The 23,930-nt window shown below is 35.1% G+C and overlaps 1 protein-coding gene across 1 annotated transcript in view; it reads right to left on the minus strand.

The window, feature by feature from the left end:
* MAGI2 (membrane associated guanylate kinase, WW and PDZ domain containing 2) overlaps window positions 1-23,930 on the minus strand; it is a 1,340,884-nt gene that overhangs the window by 1,232,634 nt on the left and 84,320 nt on the right. The gene's annotated exons all lie outside the window — the stretch shown is intronic.

Genomic DNA, 23,930 nt, shown 5'->3' on the forward strand with positions numbered 1-23,930 from the left:
AGCCATATAATGAAATTAAAAAGAGAAAAACCGTCACATTTTTCTAGGGTGTACACAATGCTCCTGAGACTTAAAGGCTGGAGATCCTGGGAATGTGTTCAGCTCAATCTTTACAATCATGCCAGAGACATGCAAACAGTCAAGATTATCTGGTAATGATGGAACAGGTTGTTAGATTCTCAGGTTTTTGTCCTCAACCTCATACACTCTGCTTCCTATGTAAATCCTTAAACAAGAATAGAATTTATTTAGTTTTCAGATATATTTTGTAACAACATAATTTAAATATATTTATCAAGAACAAAATAACTGAGAGAAAATGATAATTAGGACCTTGCCCAATTTTCTTATTATTCAAATTAATCTCCAAAATCAGTTCCTCTCCCACCTTACAGTTTCGTTATAATTAAGAATGTAAAAAAAAACTTAGAGAAAGAACTCTTGGCATACATCTTCCTTTGAATTTTTGAGTGACAAAGGCTTAAATATTTAAGAGGGTGAGCTGAATGAAAAATAAATTGACAGTAGGATTAGTTTTGAGGAAGATTCAAGGACATGGATTAAATGGAGTCATTTTTCCTATTAAATTTTGAATTCAGATAAGAACCACTTCCCTTTTCTTCCTATTGAGTTCTAAATATTTTGCTCTGTTACTGAGAAATTACTATTAAATATTTCTGTGTTTAAAAGTGTGGCTCAGAAAGATTCCTTGGAAAAAAGGAAAACCCTTTGCTTAGTTGATTGTACAAGGCAAGTGAACCAAGTTTAAACAGCTTTTTAAAAAAGTATTAGAATATTATCATGTAATTAATTGATTTTATTTCATGAAACACAGCTTTACTAGGTCACTTTTATTATGGAATATTCCCACATGCCTAAAGACTAACATAGATTTGAAAATAAAACAGTGGGTTTGATTCCAAAAGTAAAAACTATTGTATAAAACAAATAAATAATATACTCTAACATAAAAAAAGTAAACTAGATTGTTAGAATGTACAGTTGATGGTAAAGAATTATCCGTCATTTTATATATCTGACATTTTAAGATATCACAGAATTAAGGGATTCAGATGAAATTAAAGGAACCAGGATTTACAGTGAATCAAAATATTGTAGGTGGCTCTGGTTTGCCTTTTTAGACAACTGATAAAATTTTCTTAAAGTTAAAATTCTCTCTTTACAAATTTTAATCACTTACAATTAGGTATAACAGAAGTCATCACAGAATCATACCAAAATAGTGATGTCAAATTCACCATTTACTAGCCTGTAGGCGTTTGTCAATGAAAAGAATGCTTGGAAGGAAAACGGAATAATTTACTGACTATTTACCCATGCGTGAGAAAAATTATAAAGGAAACAGACTATTCTAAGCATAATTCCATAACTACTACAGATGAATTATTATCATATGTCAGATGCATCACTTTAGGTTGAAATAGATTTTTTTAATTAAAATGATTAAAACATCAAATTAAGCTCTAGTATTGTGAAAATGTACAAAATTGTTACAATTTGTGGATACTTCCAAACTTTTAAAGCATTTCAATGTGAAAGATGGACACTTTCTAAAGAACACAGATCAGTCTGTACTGTGCAGAATTCACAAAAGCCAAAGCACTTACAGATTGACACGTACCTTAAGTATTTCCTCCTGTGGTTTCAATATTTTAAAATGCCAGGCATTGTGATGAGTGATTAAAAATGCCAACTATTTCACTGTTCTCAATGATTCCAAGTTGTACGGTCACAGGGCATATTGGAGTAGATTAAATTTATTAATCTATTTATTCAAATCAAAAATCACAGTAATTAGCTATGTTTTGGTTTTTTTCTTTGAAGTGTAGTCCTCCCTTTCAGGAATGCTGACTACTATTTTTGCAGCACTAGAGGCTATAAGATAAAGCTATATATAAATTAAAGGTGGAAAGAACGTACCTATTGCGAGAAAGTAAGTGAAGCATCACTATCTTTTAAATGAACAACACATTTAGCAACTCTTCATGCCTATAGGACTGCCAAAAATAAATCTTTGAATATTTATAAACTCTTCACAAAGCTCAGAACGTCAGTTATGCAAAGTTAGACATGGATGACTTGAAGCGTACACAAACAGCTTTGCCTCATTTGGGGAAATCTTAACTGAGTGGTAATTTTGGAAATGGTGGTCAGTCAAGCAGAAATCACTTTGAAACATTCTATTGGTGGACTGCTAAACACAGCCTTGTAAATCCCTGCGTTCCTTGACCCTGCTGCAGATTGGTCACAGACTGGTAGGAAGCCCTCCTAGAGGTCATCTAGCTCAGGCTTCCAGCCAATTCAGAAACATCTTTAACAAGGAGATGCTCAGATCATGCTTAGCATCTCTGGGAGGTATGAGGGAGATACGAGGAGCTTACAATCTGGTGCCCAAACCCTGCTCATCTTGGGAGCCCTGTTCCCATAGGGCTATTACTGGAGGACTAAACTGCACCACATCAGGTACGGTAGAATTTAAAGAAACATTATTCACAAAGGAGGTACAGCAACCATTAGCTTCAGATCTAAGAGAAACTTATCCCAGCAGATGAGGTTGGGAATACAATAACAATGCTCAGATTCAAGGAACATTCAACTTAGAAAATCCAGTTTATAATGTATAAGCTCTACCAAGAGTGACTCATAGTAGCTGAGTTTTAGAATACTGAACAAGTTCTAGAATTGGGAGCAGGGTCTTGCAAATTGTATAAGGAAGCAATTTTGTTAAGCCCTTCCAGGGCCAGGATTAGTACTTAGTATGCTGAGAGCACTTTTACATACATTAACTTATTTCATCCTCTCATCCACCCTATGAGGTAGGTTCTATTAATACCTCCATTTTAAAGTTGAGGAAATGGATACTCAGAGACTCAAAGTATGTTGCCAGAGAAAGGAACTACAAAAATAACAGGAGAGGAAATGTAAAGAAAATTAAAGAAAAATCACTAAAGTGTGAGAACTTTTCTGTTGATCTCTGTGGCCTTTTAGCCACCAGTTTTATGGTTTTCTTAAATTTCTAGTAGTGTTTGAGGTATACATTCTAAATTGTATCTACATTTAAGAAACAAGCTTATTGCCTCTGGAAAGAACACACTTAGAAACCCTAATTAAAACAATGGACAGACATTATTGCTTTCATCAAATTTGAGTCAGTGGCTTAATCAAAAGGCAATCCAGACAGTTGTGGCTTTCACACAATGTGTTTGCCACTTCCATGACTTTTTATTTTTCCCAAATCAAATATATATATACATATATGTGTATATATATATTGTTTTAAATGAAACAACCATTGTGTTTATCAAAAATGTGGTTATTAATCTCCTATTGTTTCATGAATTAATTGGTTATACTGACAAAAAACAACTGTCAGATACATAAACATTTTTAAATTAATTAATTAATTAATTAATTTGGTTATGCTGGGTCTTAGGTGCAGCTGGCGGGCTCCTTAGTTGCGGCTCGTCAGCTCCTTAGTTGTGGCAATGTGAACTCTTACTTGAGGCACGCATGTGGGATCTAGTTTCCCAACCAGGGATCGAACCTGGGCCCCCTGCATTGGGAGCATGGAGTCTTACCACAGTGCCACCAGAGAAGTCCCTACATAAGCATTTTAAGACATGGTATCAATGGGGTTAAACTTCGTATTTTGAAAGATACTAAATTAACATATTTGAGAGAGTAACATTTTCTGACTCGTAAACAATATGCTGAGTCTTTACAAATATGATCATGCATATCAATATATGTCCTTTGAAAAATTAAATTGTTTGTAGAAGGTGACATTGCAGAGGATATCCTAGGAAATTACTAGAATTGAAAAAGCCTACATATATATTTACAGTGTACATCTTCTGAAAGGATGTAATTTTGTGTTGTCTGTTGTACTTAGACAATGGTATTCATAGGAGTTGTATAATAATAATATGTAGAATGGGTTATTTGGGAATGCTTTTAATTCAGGAACAGAAATACATAGAGTATCTAGGAATTTAAAATGATACATGCATTATGGAGTCAGTTATAACTTAAAACAATCATTAGATTCAAATGATTTTCTGTTGAGTTTTCATCCCAGAATTGCTAATGAATAACCTGCTGTGTTACAAATCTTTCAGCCCCACAATAATCTACATCAGCAATTACAACTAATAAGAAGAGTGGAAGAGGGTCTATCTTTAGTAAGTCATTACCAATACAGGGTTTACTCTGTACAACTTGAACATTAAGGAAGAAAAACAAGAAAGTATTTTGAAATGAAAAGCAAACAAAACACCCAAATCATTTCTTATTCACAGCACCAATTAATTTTAAGGAAAGGCAATTTGATCTAAGAAACTTCTCAACTTCCAAAACCTCTACAATGTATTCATCCTTAAAAAAAAGAAAAGAAAAGCAACCACTATTTAAAATTAAGTGATACTAGCTTAATGACTTTCTGAAGCATAGAAAAACCTGACTAAAACACTGGCATTGACAGAAAAAAAAAAAGATAAACAGTCAGAGAAGACCTTTATTTCTACAATGAAAGAAACAGACAATATGCCACTGTGTTTTAAGAAAACTATGTTATAACCCATAGCATGACTCACATGGACTAGATACACAGCACATCCCTGTGGATTTTGCCATGGGGTCTTACTCTATTAAAGAGATTACTCTTTAAATCAATGAGTAATACTCGTTCCCTAGGTCCAAAATTAAGCAAAGGAGAGTCTAACAAATTCCAATTTTGCCTGTCAGCCAAAACAGAAATTCTCACGTTTAAATGTGCAATTCTGTCTATAACCCTCAAGTTTAAACCTAGCGATGATTACAATGGGTATCCGAAATAATGCCCGAGGTCATTTCACTTATTTTGTTGATTCTTTCAGTATTGGAAAACTGACAGGCTTCTATAACTAGTCAAACAGTACAGAAGAGCCAGAAGCTGTGATTTCTTCAGACTATAAAGAATAACCGAAAGGACTCGAAAGTCAAAGCACAACTAAAGAGAGAATCAGAGCACCAACACTGTATCTATCTCATCAGGCTTGTTGACAATGCATCCTAGGAGACATGACTTTATCTTCAAAGTGACACGATGCACATTTTGCTCACTGAACCAGGCATCTTATGCAGGACACACAGCAGAGTTAGCTTCCAGCTCAGAAACAGCATTTAAATCCTGGATGCGATTATGCTGACCCTCAAAAAGTTGTTTGCCTATTAAGAAAACTATTTATTTTATCAGAAAATAAAAATAAGCAAATAAAAATAAGTGCCATCAATTTAATGTTTTTCCTAAGATTGCCCCTGCGTTATTGTTAAATTTAGATTTGAAAAATAAACTCAAGCAAGCACTCAGCTTTTTAGTTAATTGTTAGCAAAGTTAAATACATAAACTAAGAGAAATTGGAAAGAACCTATGGAAGTCTTTGTCATGTGCTTCTGTCTCTGTTCAAAATGGGCATATATCATCTATTTTCACCCAAAACAATCTTTAGGAAATGCGATCCCATCACTTCCCACATGCATAAAATGAGACCTAAATACATATCCCCACCATTTCATTTACTAGCTTAGAAATATTGGATAGGCTATCTAACCTCTCTGAATATTTTTAAGCTGTAAAAATAAATATATTGACACCTTCCTTGTTTTTCACATATTTTTATATGCCTACATCTGATTATGTGTTGGAAAATACTTGCAAACCATAAAAATTATGCAAGTAGAGTTACTAAGCTAGATCGCTTATTTAAATACTTATCTATTTCAAATTGAGTCTATTCTATGTTGTTCAAGATCTTGATACGATGATAGGTCAGCTGTGAAAATATGTTGTGTTTAAAATTAATGGATGCCTATTTTTTAAAAAAGGCATTCTTAATCTGAGCCAGTGGGACCCCACATGAAAAAACTTTGTTTACAAAAACATCTTTCTGCTATTGCTATTTTGACTTTTTCTTCATCTCTTTCCACCTAAAACTCCCCCCCACACACAAACACACATACACACACACACACACACACACACACACACACATAGAAGTGTGGAAAACCAAGCACACTGTGTATTTGATTAAACAAGGAATTATCTAATGTTTATTAATTAGGGATATTCAATACATGAAGACGTCTGTAGTAAAAGCTTACAAAGTATTGAATCAAAGTCTTACTGGAAACAAACAGACAGAAGAGGAAAAAGGAACGCAGTTACAGTAAGTGACATGGTCTAGGAAACATCTTTGTCCCAGGTAGCCTGAGGATCTCCTCACTACCCAAGAGATATCAGGGAAATGGGGGAGGCTCTGGTAAGGGGATCCCACCACACATTCCCTTCCACTGAGAGATACCTGGAGGTCCAACCTGGGGAAACCCCTTTTACTTCCTCAGGCAGCAGTGGCATGAAACAGTGAGAACTCCAATGGCACAAGACAAACCGAGCAGACAATAGCAACACTGTAAAGACTCTGAAAAACTGCCATTGGAACTGCAGTGGACAAAAGTAGGTCACAACACACGTGCAAGATCTAAAAAGGGTAACTTCCAGCTAAAATGAAAGACTGAAAGAAGAGCCAGAGATTACTAACATAATACACAAAATGTCCAGAATACAACTGGAAATCATTCTCATAACAAGAGCCAAGAAAATCACAACTTGAATGAGAAACAGTAACCAACTGATGTCAACACTGAGATGAGTCAGTTGTTCAAATTATCTGATGAGAATTTTAAAGTAGAGTCATAAAAATGCTTACAGAATCAATTACAAATTCTCTTGATATAAATGAAAATATCAGCAACAAGTTATGCAAAAGAATCAAATAGAAAGTATAGAACTTAAAACACAATAACAGAGATAAAAATCTCCCTGGATGGGCTCAATAGTAAAGTGGCAATAAGTGAGGATAGAATTAAGGAACTTGAGGACAGAAAAATAGAATTTATCCAACTTGAACAACAGAGGGAAAATAAACTGAGGGAAGGGAGAAAAAAAGAACAGAGCCTTAGGGACTGTGGGACAAAAACAAAAGATCCAACATTTATATCATCAGAACCCCAGAAAGCGAAGAGGATAGTGAGACTGAATAATATTTAAAGAAATAATGGCTGAAAATTCTCCAAATTTCATGAAAGACAAAACCTACAAAACAACAACAAAACAAAACAAAACCTCAAAAATAACACATTACTTACAGGGGAGTTCCAGTTCAAACACTAGTGGATTTCTCATTTGAAACCACAGAGTAAAAAAGGAGGTAACACAATATTTTTCAATTGCTAAAAGAAAAAACTACCAGCCAGAAATTTTATAACGATAAAGCTACCTTTCAGGAAAGAAGAGGAATTGAGAACATTCTCAGATGATAGAAAACTACAAGAAGTTATTACTAGCTGACTTACTCTTAAAGATTGGCTAAAGAAGCTTCCTCAAACAGAACATTACCGAATGCTGATAAAAGAAAACAAATAGAGAGACACACTCTATTTGTAAAATGGAAGACAGCATAGTAAAACATTCCTATCAAAATCCAAGCAAGGTTTTTGTAGATATAGACAAGCTCATTCTAAAAATGATATGAAAAGGAACATGCCTTGGAATAGCTAAATCAATCTTGACAAAAAATAAAGGAAAATGAATCAGTTTACTCAATATTAAAGCTGTCTATAAAGCTACAGTAATCAAGACAGTGTGATATTGGTGAAGGGATAGATAAACAGGTCAATGGACCAGGATAGAAGACCTAGAAATAGACCTGAATATAAATATGCTCAACTGATTATTTATACTAGTGCAAAAGTAAATCAATGAAGAAAGAATAACCTTTAACAAATGGTGTCGATGCAACTGAACAATCTTAGGCAAAGGAAAAAAATCTTGATGCAAATTTCATACAAACACTAACTCAGAATGGATCATGAGTGAAAATATAAAATAACCAAAAAAACTTACTACAGTGAGGTATCACACCTTTAGAATGGCTATTATAAAAAAGAAAAGAGATATGGTGAGGATATGGAAAAAAAGGAACTCTTGTTAACTTTTGGTGGAATGCAAATTGGTGCAGCCACTGTGGAAGTTCCTCAGAAAGTTAAAAATAGTACTACCTTATGATCCAGTAAACCCATTTCTGGGTGTATATCCAAAGAAAAGAAATCACTATGTTGAAGAGATACCTGCACCCCCATGTTCACTGGGGTATTTTTTTACAATAGCCAAGACATGGAAACAACCTATAGGTCCGTTGAGAGATGAATAAAGACACATACACACACACACATATATACACAGAGGAATATTATTCAGCCATAAAGAGGAAATCCTGCCATTTGTGACAACATGGATGAAATTTGAGGGCACTATGCTAAATGAAATGAAATAAGACAAAGGAAGACAAATACTGCACGATCTCTCTTACATGTGAAATCTAAAAAAAAAAAAAACTGAACTCATAGAGATAGATTGGTCATTGCCAGGGGTGGGTGAATGGGGAAAATGGGTGAAGGTGGTCACAGGGTAGAAGTTATAAGATGCTACAGTTGTAAGATGAATAAGTTCTGACTATCTAATATACATCATGGTGACTATAGTTAACAATACTGTACTGTATAGTTGAAAGTTGATAAGAGAATAAATCTTAAAACTTCTACACACACACACACACACACACACACACACAAAAGATAAGCATGTGAGATGATGCATATGTTAACTTTTAGTGGTAATCTTTTTTCTATATATATATATATATATGCATCTCAAATCATCACATGATACACCTTAACTTTACACAATGTCACATGTCAATCATATTTCAATAAGTTTGGGAAAAGAACTTTTAGGAAAAATAAGAGAAAATCTTTAGGCACAGAGTTCTTAAACAAATGCATAAGCCATAAAAGGAAAAATTTATAAATTAGATCTCATCAAAATTAAAAAAAAAAAACTTTTGCTCTGTGAAAGTCTATGTGAAGAGGGTGAAAATACAAGCTAGAGACTTGGAGAAAATATTTGCAATCCACATACATAACAAAGGACAAGTATTTAGAACATGTAAAAAACTCTCAAAACTCAACAGGGAAAAAACAATCTACTTAGAAAATAAGCAAAAGACATGAACATCTACTTCAACAAAAAGGATATACAGATGGCAAAAAAGCGCATAAAAAGATGTTCAACATCACTGACTATCAGGGTTATGCACTATACACCTATCGGCTAAAATTTAAAATGGTGACAACACTAAATGGTGGAAAGGATGTGGAGAAACTAGATCAACTACACATTGTTGAAGAAATGTAAAATGCTACAGCCGTTTAGAAAATAGTTTGGCAATTTCTTATAAAACTAAACCCGAATAACCACATAACTCAGCACTTGCACTTTTGAGCATTTATTCCAGAGGAATAATAATTTATGTTCACACAAAAACCTACAAATGAATACTCATAGCAGTTTTATTTATAATAGCCCAAACCTGAAATCATCACAGATGTCCCTCAGCAGGTGAATGGTAAACAAACTGTAGTGTGTATGTGTGTGTGCGTCTGCGTGCGTGTGTGTGTGTATATATATATATATATATATACACACACACACGCATGCAGACGCACACACACACAGTGGTGTAGTACTGAGCAATAAAAAATAACAAAATACTAATACCAGCAATGACTTGGATGAATTGTCAGGGAATTATGCTGAGTAAAAACAAGCCAATCCCATGGGCTTCCCTGGTGGCGCAGTGGTTGAGAGTCCGCTTGCCGATGCAGGGGACATGGGTTCATGCCCCAGTATGGGAAGATCCCACATGCTGCAGAGCGGCTGGGCCCATGAGCCATAGCCCCTGAGCCTGCGCGTCCGGAGCCTGTGCTCCGCAACAGGAGAGGCCACAACAGTGAGAGGCCCGCGTACCGCAAAAACAAAAAAACAAAAACAAAAAAAGTCAATCCCAAAATGTTACACACTGTATGATTCCATTTACATAACATCTTTGAAAGGACGATGGATTAGCAGTTGAATTGCCAGGGATCAGAAACAGGGTGGGGAGAGGTGACTGGGTCCTAACAGAGCAATAGGAGAGATCGTTGTGGTTCAGTATCTTGACTGTGGTGGATATAACAACCTAATTAGGTGATAAAATTGCATACAACTTAAGACACAAAATCACACACAAAAGAATCCAAGTAAAACTGGAAAAATGTAAATAATATTGGTGGATCGTATGAATGTCAATATCTGGTTCAGATAGTATACTATAGTTTTTCAAAATGTTATTATTGAAGGAAACTGGGTGAAGTGAACAAGGAATCTTTGTATTATTTCTTACAACACCATATGAATCTGTATCTCAAAAATTTCAATTAATTAAATTAAAAATTCCTACTACATTCCAGATTCACTGTTACTAAGTTTTCCTTTTCTGTCATATACCTATTAAAATAGAATTTCTTCATAAGATACATTGTGATGCTAAGCAAGCACACACAACCGAATAATTTATGCCTGGTATGTAACAAGGATTTCTTTCATATACAAACTTATCTTTATTAAAGATGGGAGTCCACAAAACTGCATTTTAAAATGTTTCCTGTCAACTTACAGAAATGATTTTCCAAACACTCAGATTTAACCTGAATATTAAAAGAATTCTCCCGTTTTAGGCAAAGAAGAACTTGACTTTAAACACAGCCTGCTAGGAAGGCTGAGAGTCTCAAAAATTAAAATTAACTGATCCTGGTAATTCAAGAAAACTACAGACCAAATTCCTCCTTCTACTTATCCACCCCTTGCAAGAATTCAAAGATTAGAAATTAAAAGAACAGTGCTGCTGCTAATATCTAGAAATGACCATGAGTATGTGACAATTTATGAATTAAACTCATGGGCAATATGATATTTAACTATTTGATATTGGTCAATTCTGAGAAGACTCTACGGCTGGTGTAGAATTAATCAGTGGGAAGTCTTACTCAAGGAGAGAATCTTAATGCACCATTGATGTTGTTAACTTTTTATTTTATTACCTTTTAATAGTAAGATAATTCTAAAGAAAATTGAGTTCTTTGGGGGATGGAAGGAACAGAGATGACCAGGCAGTGTAGTAGAAAGTTAAAAACACCGAAGGTTTTTGGCACCAGAAAGACCAATACTGTGTGTGCTGTGTGAATCACTGCAGACCCTATAATGACTTCTGCTGACGAGGAAGGCTTCTGCCTGACAAGATGGAGTTGAGGAATCCTGGTATGGGAAATATTCCCTAATGTAAGAAACTAGGCAGAGCTAAGGAATACAGTACCAAAATAGGCCCTAGAAAAGCACAGAACCAGATGAGAAGTACAAGATTTCATAAGCAGCCAAAGGAAGTACTGATTGCTTTGCTTATCTTCACTTAAGGTCACAGGAGTAGTGTCTTTGCCTGCAGAATTTTCCACCGTTTGGAGTTCTTCCTGACTTTTCCGATGTTTTTTGCAAGAAGAGAAGCATGTCCATGGAAATATTTATATAAGGACTCACACTACTGGCATTCCTGTAGTTGCATTTCTTTACATTGCTATTGCTGTTCTCTTTCTCATTCTTCACTCTTTTAGCTTTTGTTTCATTAAGGGAATATTCTGGTTCTTTTTTTAAAAATTGAAATATAGTCTACATACAATAGTATATTAGTTTCAGGTGTACTGGAAATATTCCAGTTCTTAACATAAAGTTATCTCAGCCTTGCATGAGAATTTTTTATTGCTGTGATATATGCTAGTTTTTAATCAGTAACTGAATTTTTCTTCTATATGATTTAGTTACTAATTGAATTTACCTACCATCATTTATACATTTAGATTTTCTGCTCTTATATGGCCTTTCTCCAAGCTAATGAATCTTTGTAATTGCTGAGTGTTTTTGAAAGAAAAAAAAATATCTTTTATATTTTAACCCTATTATTTACATCTTACTTTCATTGTTATATTTCCTAATTCAATCATTAATGTTGCATCATCCTAATTTTCATACATTTTTTTTTTACTTTATTGGTTCTCTATTTTTATTTCTTTTATTTTGGATATTACCTGCTTTATCACTGATTTTTTAAATATTTAATGTTTTTATCTTCAGGTATATTTTATTCTTTTTCTTTTGTGTTTCTTCTATTTTACTCACATTTTAATCTTCTACCATCCTTTTCTTATTTTAATGACTACTTTCTCTTCTCTGGTTTATACTTCCCATTTTAATTTAACATTTCCCAGTTGGTCATTTCTCCAGGGAAAAGTTCACCCATGACCAGCTCTACTACTCTTCTTTCATAGCTGCTTCTGTGACCACCAGCTCCCTTAGTGGGTTTCTTGGAACAACCCTACCCAGGAAGGATTCAGATGATACAGATTTTCAGTATAGCCTTGGTTCCCTGCAGATGGATCACGTCCTTTACCATATATGTGGTTAAGGGCTATTTTTTTTAGGAAAAAAACAGTCCTTGAATTCATTTATTTCAAGTGATGGGGGAGAAAAAATAATTCCAGTTATGCTTGGTTTAAAAAGTGCTACTTGGGTTTCCCTGGTAGTGCAGTGGTTGAGAGTCTGCCTGCCGACGCAGAGGACATGGGTTCGCGCCCTGGTCTGGGAAGATCCCACATACCGCGGAGTGGCTGGGCCCCTGAGCCATGGCCGCTGAGCCTGCGCGTCCGGAGCCTGTGCTCCGCAACGGGAGAGACCACAACAGTGAGAGGCCCACGTACCGCAAAAAAAAAAAAAAAAAAAAAAAAAGTGCTACTTGACTTTTTAAATGCCTAAATAAAGTCCATTAGTCACCTAAGCTACAAAGTGCAAGGTGCTACCCCACTATCACCATCTCTGTGATCATTTTGGGCATTTATCTCTGAAGGTTAAATATTTTAAAGATCATTCTTGACCAAAATATAAGAGAAAAGCATTCATATGTGAAATGAATAACTCTAAAAACAGTAAATTTTAAGTAACTTACACACAAAAAGTAAATTAGAAAACATTTAGCCAGGAATAATTCTGATTCTCTTTTAAGGAGAAATAGGGATTATTTCTAAGCATTTCTACTGTAAAATATAGAACCTACACTTCAGAAGTGGAGTTTTATAGGCAGGCTTTATATCAATTCCTCAAACTCAGAAAATAACTTCTTGTGAAGTCCCAGGGGGTAAAAATACGAGCATTCCTTCTCAAAGCGTTTGACAGTTCTGCACATGGACCTAATCCATTTTTCTTTACTCCATTTCCACAGATTGTTCTGCCAGCAGAACTTCCTAATTTTTTTTTTTAACAGCATCACCTCTGATGAAACAGTTCAGCTTATTCTGGCTTCCCTAACCATGGAACATACATGATACACTCAACAGAAATACAAAGGCTTTTTCCATTTTTCCTCATCTACACATTTTCTGTTCAGTCAGGAACTCTGGTTGATGCTGGTATAAAAACCTGTTATAGCAAATGCAGAATGGCCTCCATGATGCTACCAGGATATGGACAGCAGCAGGCATTGAAACTTGTATGTATTATATCCTGATCCCAGAGTTATTTTCCTAGGCTTATACAGCTCCCAGTACGATTTAAAATTGGAAATCTATGAGGTATGATAAAAGATGAGACAAGTTTTTTGTTTAGTTGTTGCATGTGGAATAAGTAATACATATGCACACATGCACACACGTGTGTTTAAGATGCTCACAAAATTGAGATGAGTATCAAAATATCACCTACTACTCAAAATTGATAGTTGATCATGTTTGTTTTGTCTTACATGAGAAAATATCATAGATATATTTAAGGTTTTCCTTCATCCCTAGCCCCATTCCCCTCTCCTATTCCAAGAGTAAATTTAATATAGCCTGTCAAACAGTATTTTTACATTTCTTTATATTCATATATTATGTCTATTTCTCTGCAGATACATTCTCTTTAAAAGGTGCATATTAATATATTTCATTCTTTTTAGTGGTAATCATAATATGTTATGATATGTAATCATGATATTATATGTATTCCTGTTTAGGAACAGATGTGGTAGCTGAACAATTTGCACCTACTTCTAAGTTAGATATTTTGTGTCTTTTATTTTTTATTTTTTGACAAGAATCCCTAAACATTTTATTGTACATATCTACAAATAGAGATTGGACAATACATTCACATTACAAACAGTTGTTACTTTTTTTTAACCACTAGAGTTTGCTCACATGTTCATGCCCTTATTTGTGTAAGCAGTGGAGACTTTACCATATTCATAATCTAATTACATTTTTAATAAGGATCAATGAAACACCTATACATTCTCTGTGTCAACTAATGGGAATTGGAAAACCTAACGTGCTGCTTTGGAAAGCATTTGAATTATTTTATTAAAATTTATACTTATTAAAAAGGATGTATGTTTTGAATCATTATACTTATACCAATAAAGATTACAGTGTTTCAATCAATTATGAAATGGAAAATGATCAATTAACACTTAAAACAAAAATCTTTTTGGCAGGACTGGGAACAATGGCCACATCCCATGATTCAGAAATAATTAACTTGCTCATTTTGGTGAGTTGCATTAGTTCTCTTTAATGTACGGTCATCGTAGAAAAGATCGAGTATAGAAATCTGGCTCTGCTTTGCTTGAGCATTAAGAGTATTACCCTGATCCCCACACTATTGCCTCAAATTAGAAGGCATAATATGTCAGCAGAAAAGTCCATAACAGATAGAAATACATCGCTTCTTCTCCTTCAAACTTTACTATCTTTCACTTCCAAAGAGGGATTACAGATAAAGACCAAAATCAAAACTAAATTATTAAACTGTATCATGGCCAATTTTTCTCACTTTTGAAGCAACTTTTTTGGGGATTCCATCATTTCCAGTAAGTGTAGCTATATCTAGCCTAATGAATAAGTATTGGAGTGAGAAATCAAAAAAATAAGAAACATCATGCTCTTATCAATTATCCATTAATGTCTATGGATATTCCAATTTTTCCACGAAGTCTTCTCTGGTCACTCTAGACAGCGTAATATTTTTTTTTCTAAAACCCCACAGCATTGTGTCTACTCTTCTATCATTTTCTCTGTAGTATTTTAGTTATTAATGTCCATGAGCAGTCTCCAAAATAAAATTATAAACAAGAGTGTCTTAACATCTTGGAATCTTCACTGAATAGAAAAGTACATGAAAGTATTATCCTACGAGGTAGCTGCTAGTATTATGCCATTTTATAGATAAAACACTGAGGTCTAACTTTAGGGTCAGAACCTACATTGTCTGATTCCACTACCACGTACTTAACATATATATAGTGCTTGGTGTAATTGTGAGAGATTAGCAAACCAGTGTACAAGAGCTGCTGGGGCCAGGGTCCAAAGCCCTGTCCAAAATGGAGCTTGTTAATATTTTCACTTCACAGGAGTATCATTTTATATGAAAGGTTATGATACTAAGAATTCAAGGAATGAAACTAAGCCAGGAGCTAACTGATGAACCAGGTACCTAACTTACAGGAGTTTAGCAGGAAGCAATGTAAAGAATGACAAAGCTTCGCAGTGGGAGGACAGAAAGACATTACAAATTGATCCACTGGAGGGTTCTAAATGATAATTATTGAATATGTAGTAGGATAGACTAGACTTAAAATAGAATAGACTTAGAGCATAAGATTTAGAAAGTAAGCTCCAAAACAGTGATTTTTATTTATTATATTCACTACTACACCTCAATAGCTAGAACACTAACTTTGTATGTAGAAGGCACCAAACAAATAGTTATTGAATCATTGAATGAATGGTTATGAAGGTTTCTTTGAATGTATCAGGAAATACATTATACACCCAATTTTCAGTAGCTCCCTGCTCCCTCACCAGCTTCTCTCTCCTCAGGGATTCTTCATTTTACTACTCTGCGCAGTCCCTTCCTTTCACTTTCACCACAACTAAATATAGGCTCCTGTCAGTCTCTAAAGTTTCTAAACACATTAAAAGTCATTCAATATCAAATTCAGGAAACACCCTGTTTTGGGAAAGTTGAGAAATGCTTCAAAAATCAAATGTCTGATGAGAGAGTCAGCAGAGATTAAAGAGCTTATATTTATAGTTGTTACTGCAAGTGAATGATGACAAATACTTCATTTGAGGTTAAATTATTTTTATCCAAAGAAAGGAGTAAGTTGGCTAACTGCTAAATTAGCAACTAAAATATTATCATTTGGTAATGTTTTTGATCATATCTATCAATAGATACATATATACATACCACATATATGTGTGTATATATATGAATAATATGCATATATATACATATACCATATATATATATACATACATACCATCTATAGATAGTCTAGATATGAGAGATAGATAGACAGACAGGTAGATAGATATGTACACAATGTGATATTATTCAGCTTTAAAAAAGAAGGAAATCCTGTCATTTGCAAAAACATGGATGGACCTGGAGGGCATTATGCTTAGTGAAATAAGCCAGACAGAGAAAAACAACACATGATGTTACTTATATGTGGAATCTAAAATTTTTTAAAAAAATTTAAAAAGTCAAACTTGTAGAAACAGGGAGTTAGAAAAGTGGTTGCCAGGGTCTGGGGGTGGTGGGGGAAATAGGGTGAGGTTGGTAAAAGGGTACAAACTTTCAGTTATAAGATAAGTAAGATCTGAGAATATAATGTATAACATGGTGACTATAGTTGATAACACTGTATTGTATAATTGAAATTTGCTAAAAATGTAAAACTTAAATGTTCCCACCAAAATAATATATATATATACATATGTGAAATGGTGGATATATTAGTTAACTCAGTGGGGATTCCTTGCACAATGTAATCAAATCATCACATTGTACACTTTAAATATCTTACAATTTTGTCAATCATACCTCAACAAAGCTAGAAAAAAAATAAGATTTAAGGAAAGATAAATGCATGTGTATTGAGTATAATTTTATTCTACATGACCAAATGAACAGTAGAATTTGAAGTCTCATCAGAAATATATTTTGGGGTAAGATTGCTAAGTCATATACTCAGAGGGTAAACCTGGCTCTATCAACAAGGGGCTAACTGATCGCTCATGGAGCAAGCTGTGTAATGTGTTTGTAACTGGTGATGCTCCTAACTGTAGAACTGGGCACTGACTTTGGAAGAACAACTTTCCTACTGTGTATGTATAGTTAAAAAACCTAAATAAGACCAAAAGGAATGAGCTACAAAAATATTTAATCATCATATGAAAATAGTCTTTTTGTTTAGTTTATCCCTCACCTGCTCTGAAAACAAAGCCCAAATACATATGGAACTTTAGCCCTAACAGTGTATTTTTACAAACATAAGCTCATTTGACTTTCATGATAATCTTGTGAAATAACCTAGACAGGTCTAATTATTCCTACTGCTTGGATTGATAGTTGGGATGGCCTTGACTCAATATCACACTGAATACAACAAACATTGAGGAATCCAGAAAATGGCAGTAAAACAAAGAGTATAGCGGTTCATGTTATAGGAGGAAGGACAGTCTGAATAACTGAGAGGTTTGAGTATAAAGTTACAGAACATTTAAGATAATAGGCTTCAATTATAGGTATCTGAAAGATTTAACATAAATATATTTTTTTCTCAAACTAATCTCACTGCTTCCAAGCAATGGTCCTATTGAATATACATTTTACATTACTGGAGAAAATTGATATGCAACATCATACTATTGATTTAAATTATGCTGTTAAAATTATTCTCTTATACTACAGGCTAATATATTAGTCTACCTAAAAAAAACCTTTCTTTTCATCGTTGATCCAAAGTATACGTTTGGCACAACTTTTACATATTTTAAATTAAAAAGCCATAGATGAATGGATTTTAACTACATATGTTAATATATAACATCTATTATATAATACATATAATCAACAAAAGAAACAGCAAATCATTATTCAGCATTTCTTATTAGGTATTTGCTTGGTAAATGCAAAAATTACTGAGGACTTGATCCTCTGTTTGGTTGAGTCTACTAGGAGGGAAGAATCACACACAAGACAAATATTATAAGTAAAATGTGTGAGAGGGGTTAAGAGAAAGAAGCCCTTTCTAAATATTAAAGGAAACTTTTTTAAAAGTTTCATCTTTCATCCTCATAAAAACATGTTCCTTAATAACTAACAACTACATGTTTTAAATGTCAGATATATTAGATATAGTCTGTGAAATGGGAGTTATGTTGATCCTCCAAAGCAAGATTATAAATGAAATCCTCTCAAGTGTTAAATTATCACAGGCATGTCATGCTACCAAACTGAAGGAAAATTTCTTATGATTCAGCTCCACAATAGGAGATGTGAAAATCTGTAGCACAACGAGCCTCTAGCTTCTAACTACACAGCCAGCTTGTGAAATGATGGCCTCCCAAGGAGCACTAATGGCAAGAGATTTAGACTCATTTATAAAAGTGTTTTCAGCTTGGGGAGAAGATTCATTGCCATTCATTATCAGACAGCATCAATATCAAAATCAATAATGATACTTCTGAACACTATTATAATATTGGCAGTGAAGCCAAGTTCTTACATTTCAGCAAGCGAAGCAAATGAAAAATAAAAAAAAAAAGAATGCCAAAGCAGCTGCTACATAATGAGGTGAGGAATGCAATCAAGCACAAGATGGACAGCCAAAAAGCTTCAAGGGCAAACAGAAGTATAATGTGAACCAATGCAACATCAACATCAATTGCTTCAGAACATCAGCAGCAGACAAGCATCACTGGAGGGAACAATTAGTGACAGGGACTTGATTTTGGAAAACTGAGTGTCTACAATGAAAACAGGAGATAACAGATAAAACAACAAAAAGCTCCAGGAGTAGGAGCTTTAATCATGCTCATTAAAAACACAGTGCATGTGGGTAACATATAGGTCATTGTTAGCCTTCCTTGTCCTCATGGAAAATATCACCAGTCAGTAAGTTGATAATCTTTACGAATGCACAAGGCTCTATTGTAGAAATGAAATATAGTTCATTAAGCTGAACAGTTAGTGATTCAGAGCAGAGATCTTTTTACAGATAATTAAGAAATCTTGGTTAAACAGATGGAGGAGACAGATGCAACTCCTTCTCAGTTCTCATATTTTCGGGGTCAAGCTATCCCATGATTTCTGTCTTCACCAGATGTGATGTAAATATGGAAAAGGCATTTGATTTACTGGATGCTGTTCAGGCTGTTATGAAAGCTAAGTGGAGTAACTAAGCTTTGATCTAATTATCTGGAGATAGGGGACAACAACAATAGGAAAAGTCATTTAGAAATTAACCCAAGTTTTAATCATAGCAAAGACTTATATATTAACTCTGTAGCAGTCACTTGTCTAAATGTTTCCAAATATTAACTCACTTAATACTCATAAAATGTGTATGAGGTAGCATTGAGCAATTTTTCACACCAGGATACTGAGATACCATGGGGATAAATGATTTGTCCAAAATCATACAGCTAATAAATGGCTATATTTTAGGGTATTATCAGGTCATTTTTTTTTAATTCGAGTATCATTGCTTTACAATGGTGTGTTAGTTTCTGCTGTATAAGAAAGTGAATCAGCTATATATATATCCATATCTCCTCCCTCTTGGGTCTCCCCTCCCACCCTCCCTATCCCACCCCACTAGGTGGACACAAAGCACCGAGCTGATCTCCCTGGGCTATGCAGCTTTTTCCCACTACCTATCTATTTTACATTTAGTAGTGTACATATGTCCATGCCACTCTCTCACTTCTTCCAAGCTTACCCTAACCCCCCCCCATGTCCTCAAGCCCATTCTCGACATCTGCGTCTTTATTCCTGTCCTGCCCCTAGTTTCTTCAGAACCATTGTTTTTTCAGATTCCATATATATGTGTTAGCATATGGTATTTCTTTTTCTCTTTCCGACTTACTTCACTCTGTATGACAGTCCCTAGGTCCATCCACCTCACTACAAATAACTCAATTTCACTTCTTTTTATGGCTGAATAATATTCCATTGTATATAGGTGCCACAGCTTCTTTATCCATTCATCTGTCGATGGACACTTAACGTTGCTTCCATGTCCTGGCTATTGTAAACAGAACTTCAATGAAGCTTGTGGTACATGACTATTTTTGAAATATGGTCTTCTCAGGGTATATGCCCAGTAGTGGGATTGCTGGGTTGTATGGTAGTTCTATTTTTAGTTTTTTAAGGAAACTCCATATTGTTCTCCATAGTGGCTGTATCAATTTACATTCCCACCAACAGTGCAAAAGGGTTCCCTTTTCTCCACACCGTCTCCAGCATTTATTGTTTGTAGATTTTTTGTTTTGTTTTGTTTGTTTTTGTTTGTTTGTTTGTTTTTTGCGGTACGCGGGCCTCTCACTGTTGTGGCCTCCCCAGTTGCGGAGCACAGGCTCCGGACGCCTAGGCTCAGGGCCATGGCTCACGGGTCTAGCCACTCCGGGGCACGTGGGATCTTCCCGGACCGGGGCACGAATCCGTGTCCCCTGCATTGGCAGGCGGACTCTCAACCACTGCGCCACCAGGGAAGCCCTGTTTGTAGATTTTTTGATGATGGTGTGAGGTGACACCTCATTGTAGTTTTTTTGTTTTGTTTTGTTTTTTGCGGTACGCGGGCCTCTCACCGTTATTGCCTCTCCCGTTGCGGAGCACAGGCTCCGGATGTGCAGGCTCAGCGTGCATGGATCACGGGCCCAGCCGCTCCACTGCATGTGGGAGTCTCCCGGACCGGGGCACGAACCCGTGTCCCCTGCATCGGCAGGCGGACTCTCAACCACTGCGTCACCAGGGAAGCCCCTCATTGTAGTTTTGATTTGCATTTCTCTAATGATTAGTGATGTTGAGCATCCTTTCATGTGTTTGTTTGCAATCTGCATATCTTCTCTGGAGAAATGTTTATTTAGGTCTTCTGCCAATTTTTGGATTGGGTTGTTTGTTTTTTTTTGATATTGAGCTGCATGAGCTGCTTGTATATTTTGGAGATTAATCCTTTGTCAGTTGTTTCGTTTGAAAATATTTTCTCCCACTCTGAGGGTTGTCTTTTCGTCTTGTTTATGGTTTCCCTCGCAGCACAGAAGCTTGTAAGTTTCATTAGGTCCCATTTGCTTATTTTTGGTTTTTTTTCCATTTCTCTAGGAGGTGGGTCAAAAAGGATTTTGCTGTGATTTATGTCATAGAGTGTTCTGCCTATGTTTCCATGAAGAGTTTTTTAGTGTCTGGCCTTACATTTAGGTCTTTAATCCACTTTGAGTTTTTGTGTATGGTGTTAGGGAGTGTTCTAATTTCATTCTTTTACATGTAGCTGTCTAGTTTTCCAGCACCACTTGCTGAAGAGGCTGTCTTTTCTCCATTGTATATTCTTGCCTCCTTTATCAAAGATAAGGTGACCAGAGTTGGGTGGGTTTATCTCTGGGCTTTCTATCCTGCTCCATTGATCTATATTTCTGTTTTCGTGTCAGTACCATACTGTCTGGATTACTGTAGCTTTGTAGTATAGTTTGAAGTCTGGGAGCCTGATTCCTCCAGCTCCACTTTTCTTTCTCAAGATTGCTTCGGCTATTCGGGGTCTTTTGTCTTTCCATACAAGTTGGGAAATTTTTTGTTCTAGTTCTGTGAAAAATGCCATTGGTAGTTTGGTAGGGATTGCATTGAATCTGTAGATTGCTTTGGATAGTATAGTCATTTTCACACTATTGATTCTTCCAATCCAAGAACATGGTATATCTCTCCACCTGTATCATCTTGAATTTCTTTCATCAGTGTCTTATAGTTTTCTGCATACAGGTCTTTTGTCTCCTTAGGTAGGTTTATTCCTAGGCATTTTACTCTTTTTGTTGCAATGGTAAATGGGAGTGTTTCTTAGTTTTTCTTTCAGATTTTTCATCATTAGTGTACTGGAATGCAAGAGATTTCTGTGCATTAATTTTGTATCCTGCTACTTTACCAAATTCATTGATTAGCTCTAGTAGCTTTCTGGTAGCATCTTTAGGATTCTCTATGTATAGTATCATGTCATCTCCAAACAGTGACAGCTTTACTTCTTCTCCGATCTGGATTCCTTTTATATCTTTTTCTTCTCTGACTGCTGTGGCTAAAACTTCCAAAACTATGTTGAATAAGAGTGGTGAAAGTGAGCAACCTTATCTTGTTCCTGATCTTAGTAGAAATGGTTTCAGTTTTCCACTATTGAGAACGATGTTGGCTGCAGTTTGTCATATATGGACTTTATTATGTTGTTGTAAGTTCCCTCTGCACCTACTTTCTGCAGGGTTTTTATCATAAATGGGTGTTGAATTTTGTCAAAAGCTTTCTCTGCATCTATTGAGATGATCATATGGTTTTTCTCCTTCAATTTGTTAATACGGCGTATCACATTGATGGATTTGCATACACTGAAGAATCCTCGCATTCCTGGGATAAACCCCACTTGATCATGGTGTATGATCCTTTTAATGTGCTGTTGGATTCTGTTTGCTAGTATTTTGTTAAGGATTTTTACATCTATATTCATCAGTGATATTGGTGTGTAGTTTTCTTTTCTTCTGGCATCTTTTTCTGGTTTTGGTATCAGGATGATGGTGGCCTCGTAGAATGAGTTTGGGAGTGTTCCTCTCTCTGCTATATTTTGGAAGAGTTTGAGAAGGATAGGTGTTAGCTCTTCTGCAAATGTTTGATAGCATTCGCCTGTGAAGGCACCTAGTTCTGGGCTTTTGTTTGTTAGAAGATTTTCCATCACAGTTTCAATTTCAGTGCTTGTGATTGGTCTGTTTATATTTTCTATTTCTTCCTGGTTCGATCTCGGAAGGTTGTGCTCTTCTAAGAATTTTTCCATTTCTTCCAGGTTGTCCATTTTATTGGCATATAGTTGTTTGTAGCAATCTCTCATGATCCTTTGTATTTCTGCAGTGTCAGGGTTTTTTTTCCCTTTTCGTTTCTAATTCTGTTGATTTGAGTCTTCGTTTTTTCTTGATGCGTCTGGATAATGGTTTATCAATTTTGTTTAACTTCTCAAAGAGCCAGCTTTTAGTTGATCTTTGCTATCATTTCCTTAATTTCTTTTTCACTTATTTCTGATCTTTATGATTTCTTTCCTTCTGCTACCTCTGGGGTTTTTTTGTTCTACTTTCTCTAATTGCTTTAGGTGTAAGGTTAGGTTGTTTACTTCAGATGTGTCTTGTTTCTTGAGGTAGGATTTTATTGCTATAAAATTCTCTCTTACAACTGCTTTTGCTGCATCCCATAGGTTTTGGGTCATCATGTTTTCACTGCCATTTGTTTCTAGGTATTTTTTTATTTCCTCTTTGATTTATTCAGTGATCTCTTGGTATTTAGTAGTGTATTGTTTAGCCTCCATGTGTTTGTATTTTTTGCAGATTTTTTCCTGTAATTGATATCCAGTCTCATAGTGTTGTGGTTAGAAAATATACCTGATAGATTTCAATTTTCTTAAATTTACCAAGGCTTAATTTGTGACCCAACATATGATCTATGCGGGAGAATGTTCCATGAGCACTTGAGAAGAAAGTGTATTCTCTTGTTTTTGGATGGAATGTCCTATAAATATCAATTAAGTCCATCTTGTTTAATGTATCATTTAAAGCTTGTGTTTCTTATTTATTTTCATTTTGGATGATCTGTCCATTGGCGAAACTGTGGTGTTAAAGTCCCCTAATAAGATTGTGTTACTGTCAATTTCCCCTTTTATAGCTGTTAGCATTTGCCTTATGTATTGAGGTGGTCCTATCTTGGGTGCATAAATGTTTAAAACTGTTATATCTTCTTCTTGGATTGATCCCTTGATCATTATGTCCTTCTTTGTCTCTTGTAATAGTCTTTATTTTAAAGTATATTTTGTCTGATATGAGAATTCATACTCCAGCTT

This window comes from Monodon monoceros, unplaced genomic scaffold (genome assembly GCF_005190385.1).
Source record: "Monodon monoceros isolate NGI ecotype Baffin Bay Population unplaced genomic scaffold, NGI_Narwhal_1 Super_Scaffold_2, whole genome shotgun sequence".
Lineage (NCBI taxonomy): Eukaryota > Metazoa > Chordata > Mammalia > Artiodactyla > Monodontidae > Monodon > Monodon monoceros.